General features: G+C 50.4%; 1 pseudogene; it reads left to right on the plus strand.

Annotated features, from left to right (window-relative positions):
• The first annotated feature begins 426 nt into the window (after window positions 1-426).
• LOC102860054 lies at window positions 427-3,075 on the plus strand (annotated as a pseudogene).
• Window positions 3,076-9,185: the final 6,110 nt, after the last annotated feature.

Genomic DNA, 9,185 nt, shown 5'->3' on the forward strand with positions numbered 1-9,185 from the left:
TTGCCGAGTCACGCACCCCCTTCCAGGCCGCCTCTCACTCCCGGTTTCTTGTCCACCCGTGGTGGTGGTGTTTGTTATATTAACTCACCACCCAGGGGTGTACCATTCTGGCCCAGGGTGGGGGGTGACTGGGTGGAAGCACAAGGAAGATTTCCCCTGAGGACCCCACTATCAGGACAGTCCTTATCCCAACAGGAGTAGGAATATAAGCCTCGCGTAGGGCGCTCAGGGTGGCGGGTCGCAGGACCCTGGTCCCCCGGATCCGGGCCACGCCCCACCCGTGGCGCCCCGCGGCCGTGCGCGTTGGTTTGCGCCCCGGATCACCAGCAAACCTCCTTTTGTGTCAGCCGCGTGCGCAGACTTCCCGAGTCCTAGTTGCAGTCCGTCGTGGTGGCATCCGCAGCGGCGGCTGCTTGAACCCCAGTCATGGCCCTCGCCGTCCGAGTCGTTTACTGGTGAGCAACGCGCCTGCATTCCCTCTCAGCAACCCCTCTCCCCAAACCCCTTCTTCCATCCTGCCGGAGTAGCCTTTATGGGATGCTGGGAGGGACAATAGGGACCAGACCTTTCGCGAGCCTCACCCAGAAAATGGGGTTTACATCTATCTGGCTGTGTGAGCGAAGACCTGCGGGAGGGCGCTGATCTTGCCCCTCTGGCTTCTAAAAGCTTAGGAGGGTGAGGTGCGCGCGCATGGACGTGCACTCATTTTAAACACCCGAAACCGAGGCCCAGCTCCTTTGCGGCTAAGTTTGCGTGGGTTCTTGTAATGGAAAGAAGCTCTGGTGGCGTGGAGCGTGACAGCGGTAGTGCTGAGTGCAGCTGCTAACCGAAAGCACCCCCAGCCGCCCCAGGAAGCAAGAGAGACTCCTCGATCCTGCCTTGATTTACAGCTTCCGCACCTGGGGAGCGTCGCCTTGAGTTGCAATCGACTCGGTTGCAGTGGGCAGTGTTACTGTAGAACAGGGCTCCCCTCCTCGGATCTATTTTTCCAGAATGCTTCCCGTGTAATTGCAAAGGACTGGGTGGGGAAACGGATGATCCCGTGCCCTCTGGGTGCACCTCGCAGACCTCTCTTCCCCCATTAGCAAGAAGCAGGGTGATCTTAAATAGTGCAGGAGGGTGCAGTGTGGTGGCGCCACACCTGCACCTGTTCATTCTCATTACCCTGCAAGAAGACCTCAATTGCTGTGTCCTTTCGATCCCTTTAATGACCATTGGAATCTGACCCCCCACCGAGGAAGAAAGGCCTGGCAGACTGCATCCGTAAAGGATTCACTGGCTCCCACGCGCATGGCCGACCCTCCAGAGGGTTCTCAGAGGCTGTAAATCGCAAAGGAGGAGATTGCCCATCTTTCTCCCTCGGGACAGGTGGTGGATTTGACCACCTGCTTTAAGATTGACAGCACTTCTGACCCAGTACTACCTGGTAGCTGGGAGAATCCTCTGGCAGTGATTTTATCTCTCCCCCCCCCCACCCCCCGGTGGCTTAGCTGTAAGGAGAGGTGCCACCAACCCAAAGGCAGTCAGTTCGAATCCATCAGCTGCTCCACGTGGGGAGGATGGACATTACCCTCTCGTGAGATTTATGCTGGCGGGGTCAGCTATGAGTCCATCCTGACTCTGGTGGTTTATAGTAAAATCGTGCACACAGTAGGGCTTGGTATCTGTTTATTAAATGTGTGTCCAATGAATTCTCCTTAAAAAAAACAAAAAAAAAAACTAGAGGGGGAAGGGATTTTTATTTTTTTCTGCTAGCTGCAGAGGACAATGGGGTGAGGTCTGGCCAGGAAGGGGCACCTAAAACTGATGCTGTAGCCTGCGAGTGTGGCAAGACTTAAAAATCTTGTCACCTTTTAGCAGCAGTGTCCCTACTCACGCAACTAAGCGTAGGGTGACATTTTGAAAGCCCTCCCTTCCCCCCACCCCCTCAAGAGACCTGTGTGTACCAGATTCTGGTCCCGAAATAGCTTGGTGGTGGGGAGTGCTGGAGGCATGATTTTCTGGATTCCAGCCGCAGGTCTGGGAACGCCTTTGTTATTTTAGAAGTCTGTTTTTACGCACAGTCCTTCCACAGCCCTGGGCTGGGGTGTAGGAATGGGTGAGATGGTTTTAAACGCCTTTTGATCCTAATCTGCTATGTCACCTCTCCCTCCCTCTCTGTTTCTCTCCCCTCCTCTGTTTCTTTCGGTCATCTCCATGTTTTACCCCTTTTCTGTGCCCCTTCCCCGTGCTGTTCCCCAACACTCTGCATGTGTGTATTTGTGTGTGTCCTGTCTTTCCTGTTTGCTTGTATCTCCCTTTTATCGCTTCCTGGCTCTTCCTTCCTGTTTTATACCATCTTTCTCATCCCCCCAATCTCTCTCTGTAAACCCTCCATCTCTCTAACTCTCCCCACCTCCTGTGTCCATTCCCCCCACCTCCGTCTCCCTCCTCCAACCGATGCCTTGGATTCATCCCCCACCAGTGGCGCTTGAGGCTACAAGTCGAAGGTAACCAAAACCTCATGCAATTGGGGGTGGGACAGCAGAAAGGGCTGGGGGAGGCTGGCTGGCTTGACAACCCTGGAAGACCCTTTCCACACCATTGACCTCATTTTCAGTATCTTCAACTCAAGAAGAAGTTGGAAGATGAGTTCCCTGGCCGTCTGGACATCGTGAGTCTTGGGGACCAAGCCCAGAGCTCCTGGCCCATGCCTCAGTCCAGGAGAGCACTGGGCATGGTCTGGGTTAAGCTCTGCCCTCCATTCCCTGGGAGGGGAAGGGATCCCAAGGTGGTGTCTCAGCCTTTTCTAACCCTTCTCCTCCCCTAGAGCGGTGAGGGAACTCCCCAGGCCACCGGGTTCTTTGAAGTGATGGTAGCAGGCAAGCTGATCCACTCCAAGAAGGTATGTTGGTCTGTACACCTCCGCCTCTTATTTTGGGGCTGCTGTGGGGTGGGTGCTGAGGTCGAGGTTCCAATCCCAGCTCATCCCTTCCCTCTGCTTTCCATCCCCAGAAAGGTGATGGGTATGTGGACACAGACAGCAAGTTCCTGAAACTCGTAGCTGCCATCAAAGCCGCCTTGGCTCAGGGGTGATGCGCCCCGAAGGCAGAGGTGAGGGGTTCACACTGAGATGAGAGGGTGGCATCATTTAGATCTTCTTCTTGTAAAGTTGTTGTTATTGTTGTTAGAGGCCATTGACTAATAGACGACTCAGCAACCCTATGAATGAAAGACCTGAACACTGTTCATAGAGTTTCATACCAGTTCCCAACTCCCTCAAGACCCTGTCAGCTTAGATCAAACACCAGTTTTCAACACATGCTACACTCCTCTCGCCAGTGTAGAATCAAATCCCATCGCAGCTCCCTCTAAGCCCTGCACCCCCACCAGTCAGCATTTGTGTGCAGTGCTGCCTTCCGACGTTCCCTAAACCTGGAATCCACTTCCCAACCCAGTACATAAGCAATCCACGCCTGCCTGATGTGCCCAAGCCTTCGTTTCCAACTCAGTACATTCTAAAATGTGTTCGTTTCCAGATTACTCGCTGGAATGGAGGACTGCTTTCTAGAATGGAGAACAGTCTAGATCTCATTTCCAGTCACTAAGCCAGGGAATTCCACATGAGTTGTCTAAATACAAATCTCTGGAACTGGATCCAGTTTTCCAGCACAGTCCGGAACCGAGTTTTGCTTCCTGTCACTATAGTCTAGAACTACTTCCTGTTCCTTTCTAAAGCTAAGAACTGGTTCTCACCTCCAAGTATGAGAAATGAGATTCATGTCTGATGAGGGCCTGAAGCGCTTGCTACAGAAGGTCAAGAACTGCATCCTGCAATATGAATTGAAGCTCAACATCAAGAAAACAAAGATTCACACCACTGGGCCACTTGGCAGCATCATGATAGATGGGGAGGAGATTGAGATGGGGAAGAGATTGAGCTTTAGTTTGCTTGGCTCTACAATCAGCACTCTTGGTACCAGCAGCCAGGAAATTAAAAGACGAATTGCCTTGGGAAAGTCACCTGTCAGAGACCTGTCAAGAGTACTGAAGAGCAATGATGTCAGTCTGGAGATTAAGGTGCACCTGATCCAGGCTATATAGTCTTTGCAGTTACTTGCTGTGCATCAGAAAGCAAGACAATGACTAGGGATGATAGAAGAATTGGTGCTGGAGAGGAGTATTGAGGGTACCATGGACTGCTAGGAAAACAAACAGATTCATCCTGGAGAGGGTTAAACCAGGCGGCTCCTTGTAGGCAAGGATTCTGAAGCTTCATCTGACATACTTTGGACATGTTGCAAGGAGGGACCAGTCCTGGGAGAGGGATGTCATTCTTGCGAGAGTGGAGGGACAGCGCAGGAGAGGAAGATCCTCAATGAGATGGATTGATTCAGTGACTGGGGTAATGGGAGTAAGTGTGTCAGAGACAATAAAGTTGGCACAGGATAGAGCAGGGTTTAGGGTTTTTGTACATAGGGTTGCTAAGAGTCACAGGTGACTTGACCGCACATAACAACAACAACATGTCACCAGTGTACTATGAAACCAAACACTTGTTCCTGGCATCCTCTGTGCCAGATGACTGGCTCTCAGATGCCTGAAGTTCAAGTTGCACTTCCTAGCATTCTGCACGAGAGCACGTCTGGCATTGATGTACATAGGACCCCTTGGTGTAATGCTGTGTCAAAAATTCAAGCAAGATCTAGCCTCATGTGCAGCTGAAAAATGAAGTGAAACTAATTGAGGAATTGAAGAATTTGATGATGTCAAAGCTGCACAAGGGGAATCAATTTGCAGACTGTTGTTCTGGTGGTAAGGGTTGAAATCGGCCAGCCACTACTCCAGGGAAGACAGATGGGCAGAGTCTTCTACGAGGATCAATAATAACCTGTGGAAACATGAGAGGGTCAGCTCTGTGGCAGAATGAACTTGGAGGGGGTGAGGTTTTGGGGTGGGTTTGCTGTGAGGGATGAGATGTCCACTGTGTTTGAAGTTGAATCCTTCAAGAGCAAAATGGATTATGTCTGTAGCTAAACACGAACGCGTTCTACACAGCATCTCATTAATTCAGCACCAAGTTTCCATGGACCCTGTGAGTTCAGTCAGGGGGTGTCCTGCAACGTGAGGAGAGCAGAAAGAGCAGATGGTCTGGGAGGAGGAACTCTTGTTTGGTTATAATCGTGGGTGCAGTTTCTAGAAGTCCCCAAGAAGACCTTGGCTCTGATAATTAGGTTCATCACAGTGCTTTAACTTAGAGGCCACCAGGACGCCATTGTGTCCTCACTGGACTTCTCAGTTGCCCTCTCTCTTCCCCATCATCTGTCTATTTGAGCACACACACACCCACAACCAGGACCTCCTGTCCCTCCCTTATTCTGAGCCCCATCTTTTCTCTCCACAGCCCAGGGACCTTGGCCCAGCCCCTCAGCCGTCGCTTCATGACGAGAAGGACTGAAATGTCTTCTGGACGCGTGGTCCTTCCCAGAGTCCCTTGCGGCCGCTGCGTGGGGTGGAGGTCGACGCCCCTGGTCTTTGCCTCTGTGTGTGTGCGCGCGCGTGTGTTTGGCCTGAACATCTTTTCTCCCACTAGCTCTACTCCCTTCCCTTCTGGCCGTCTTGACTGCATCCACCATCCATACTCCACCCCCATCCTCTTTTTCTCTCCGTCTTCCCCTCATCTCCCCTCTAACCCCCAAAAAAGTTTGGGAGAGGTCTCACTCCTGCTTCTTCTAAAGAAGAGTCGAGGGATCCGAATGTGTGGTGAGTGAGTGTCTTGAGATTGCTGGCAACATTTGCAACGGTTCACATTCAATAAACGTTGGACGAGGTTATCAACTAGGTCACTGAATGGACCCTTTTTGACCCTGGAGCCCTCTCCCACCATCCCTCCAGTCTCCACTTGTTGTTGTTGAGTGCCATCGAGTCATAGGTGACTCATAACGACCTTATGAATGAAAGTCCTGGACACCTTTCTCCAGGTTCATAGGGTTTGCAGAGGCAAGCTGCTTTGGAAGTGGATGCCACTCCTGCTTCCAAGCTTGTTTTAATTGAGGAGCTCCACCAAACACTGTCCACCATGGGTGACCATTCTCACATTTGACTCATCAGTGTCACAATGTTTGGCTTCACAGCAACCACGAGTAACTTCTGTACAGCAAGTGGACACACCAGGGTTAAAACAATTAAAGGCAGGCCTGAGGGCCGCGGAGTAAAGTCACACACCTTTGGCTTGGGAGCGTGGCTTTCTGTCTGCTAGGCCAGCTGCTCTCTCTCTATGCTGCCGTTGTTGGTGTTAAGGGCCTTGGAGTCGTAGGTGACTCATAGCGACCCTGTGAACAAAAGCCCTGGACACCTGTATAACTTTTGTCCTTTCTCCAGGTTCCTAGGGTTTGCAGAGGCAAGCTCTTATGTCCCCAGTATGAGCCATTTTTTGGTAGTAGCTTCCATGGGATTGGACTGGCCTTCCCGCCAGGGTGACCCATCCCCCTTCTGGTGATTGTTGTATGAGCCCATTGTTAGGGTGACTGCATCAGCCCATGACATTTCAGGAACCCTCAGCCATGGAGGACTTCCTTTCCCAGCATTTGCTGCTTCCTGTTGAGGTGCCCAGAGCTTGCTCAAGTCCTAAGTCTGGCCGTCATCCTTTGCTTTGAAGGCTCCGTTTTGGCTTCTCCTTCTTAGCTTGCTTCCCTGGCAGTCTGCAGTGTCCACGGTGTTGGCAACACTGCAGTTCAAGCACGTCGATGCCAGTTCTCTCTTCCTCTTCCATTGTGCAACTCTGGCGTGCGGATGAGGTGATCAGCCCACATGCCCCGCGTGCCAGGTGGCCTTGCTAAGCAAGCGGTTCTCTAACAAGGGCGTTTGTGACAGGGCAGGCTCAGCAGCAGGGGAACAAGTGCGGACATGACATTCATTTCAATGAGACCCAGATTCCCTGTTTATCATAGTTTGAGGACAAGTAACTCGTTCATAGAATTCACGTTTCATACATGGCACACCACATAAGGGGTGTGCGTGCTGTTCCTGTGGATATCCAGCCCCCTCGTGCAACTTTCATCCAAATAACAAACCTGTAAGATCAACAAAGGAATGAACTCGGTAATCAATCACATACCGAAAGAGCAATTGCCCAGGAAATGATGCTTAGAAGGCAGGCAGTCAAGGTAGGGGATTAAAGGAAATGAGAATCACAGGGGAGGAGTGGGAAGAGGGCTTACAATGTGGACGCAGCCGTTAATTGCAATAAAGGGTATGGATGTTTAGATGGATAACAATAGGCCTTGTAAACTGTCTCTCAACCCATGAACCCTGTCATGTCTCAGATTCTTCACCACCACTCACACTGAGAAGCAGGGTCTGTACCTCCTTGTGAAATCTGGGTGAGCTTGTGATAATGTTGCCCACAGGGTGAGGAAAGTTCATCTGAGACTCTAAGCCTCCAGCAGAAGAAGCCACACTGCTCTCTTGGGTCTCAGAATGTTTGCTTTTCAAACAATATCTCCTGGGACGTTGAACTTGGAGATGCCCTTTGCAGGGACACTGGCCAAGAGTTGTGTAAGTACAGTGGTGAGGCGGTGTCATCTTTTGACCTCTGACTTCACCAGAGAGAAGAATTAACCTTCAGCACAAACACTCCAAAGTTGACTCCCATAAAGTCACTTGTTCTTCACACTGCAACATTATTATTTTCCCCCCTTTTTAAAACCAATTCTATGGTGCAACCACTGTAGAAGGCGGTATGGAGCTTTCTCAAAAAGTTGCAAATAGAGATACCATTTGACCCACAATTCCACCACTGGGATATACCCCAAAGAGATATACCCCAAAGAGACCATAACTGACGCCCAAGCAGATATATGCACACCCATGTTTCTTGCGGCTTTATTTACAATAGCAAGGAGTTGGAAACAACCCAAGTACCCATCAACAAATGAATGGCTAGAGAAGCTGTGGTATAGTCACACAATGGAATACTACGCTGCATTGAAAAACAAGGAACTCATGCAATATTATTCAGAATGGGTGACCCTGGAGGATGTTATGCTGAGTGAAGTATCTCAGTCACGAAAGGACAAATACTGCATGGTGCCACTGTTGTAAAACAGGACTGAACTCAGGGTTAGGGGGAGACTGAGAAAGATGGGTTTAATAATGTATACTGAATTGAAACAGATGAGGGAGAGAGAAAACTGTTTAAAAGGGATATGTGATTCAGTATTTTTTCATGACAGGAGTCCAGAGCGAAGGCTGCATAGTGGAGTGGACCTAGGGGTAGGGATTGTAAAACAATTAAAGAATTTTACTATTCCAAGAGGGTAGTGTACTGGTGTGTGTGGGGGAGTGTTGGGAGGGGAGGAAAGTGCAACAATGGAAATCCTCAGTCTCTGTAAATTTTCAGGGAGCCAGGGACATATATCCTTAAGAAAAGAAGAAAAAGAACTAAATCCTTTTCCTTTACCCTTACCCCTCGCGCCCTTAATGAGTCCCTTAGACCCTCTAAAAATTTCTTCTCTACACTAATTGCTTGTCCCATTATGGCCACTGACTTACCTCCGAGGTCCATGAGGCAGGTGTTCTCGCAGAGACCTCTTAATTCTCTGTAGTGACTGGCTGGTCCTTCTGTCTCTCTCAGGCGGCTCCCTCACTAATTTCCCCCATGCCTTTGCCCCATGTTGGGCCCCAAGAAATGCCCCAGCGGGTTCTTCAACGTGAGCATGAAGGAGGGAGAGTGGGGCTGAGAAAGGGACAAGGGGCGCAAAGAATTGAGACAAGAGGAAATTCCGATCAAGTCTCATTTGTTTTGGCTTTTACACGGGGTTTTATAGGGGAACCGCACAGTTGTCTGGCAGTAGGAGGTGTTGCTATGGAAACCCGGCCATAGGATATCAATCTGCCACAGGAAGGAGGAACGCCCTAAAGCGCTGAGGGACAAGAACAGAGCCAAGGAGGCAAGCGCCTTTCCAGGAAAGGGCAGGGTGGCCTAGATAGAGCTCATTCCATTGCAAAACAAGCACAAGTGTAATAAAAGTTATGGTTGCTCACGTCAGAGCCAAGACCCGTTGGGGATGGCCTCCCACGCCAGTGCAACTTTTTATCCACAAAGCCACTAGATCTTTCAAAATGCCAACCGTGACTGTAGGGAAACTGCTAACCCCAGAGGCGTCTATTCTCTGGCAGTTTGAATCCACTCTTGAAAGACAGAC

The sequence above is a fragment of the Elephantulus edwardii genome, unplaced genomic scaffold (genome assembly GCF_000299155.1).
Source record: "Elephantulus edwardii isolate Elephantulus edwardi_28Jun2011 unplaced genomic scaffold, EleEdw1.0 scaffold00236, whole genome shotgun sequence".
Taxonomy (NCBI): Eukaryota; Metazoa; Chordata; class Mammalia; order Macroscelidea; family Macroscelididae; genus Elephantulus; species Elephantulus edwardii.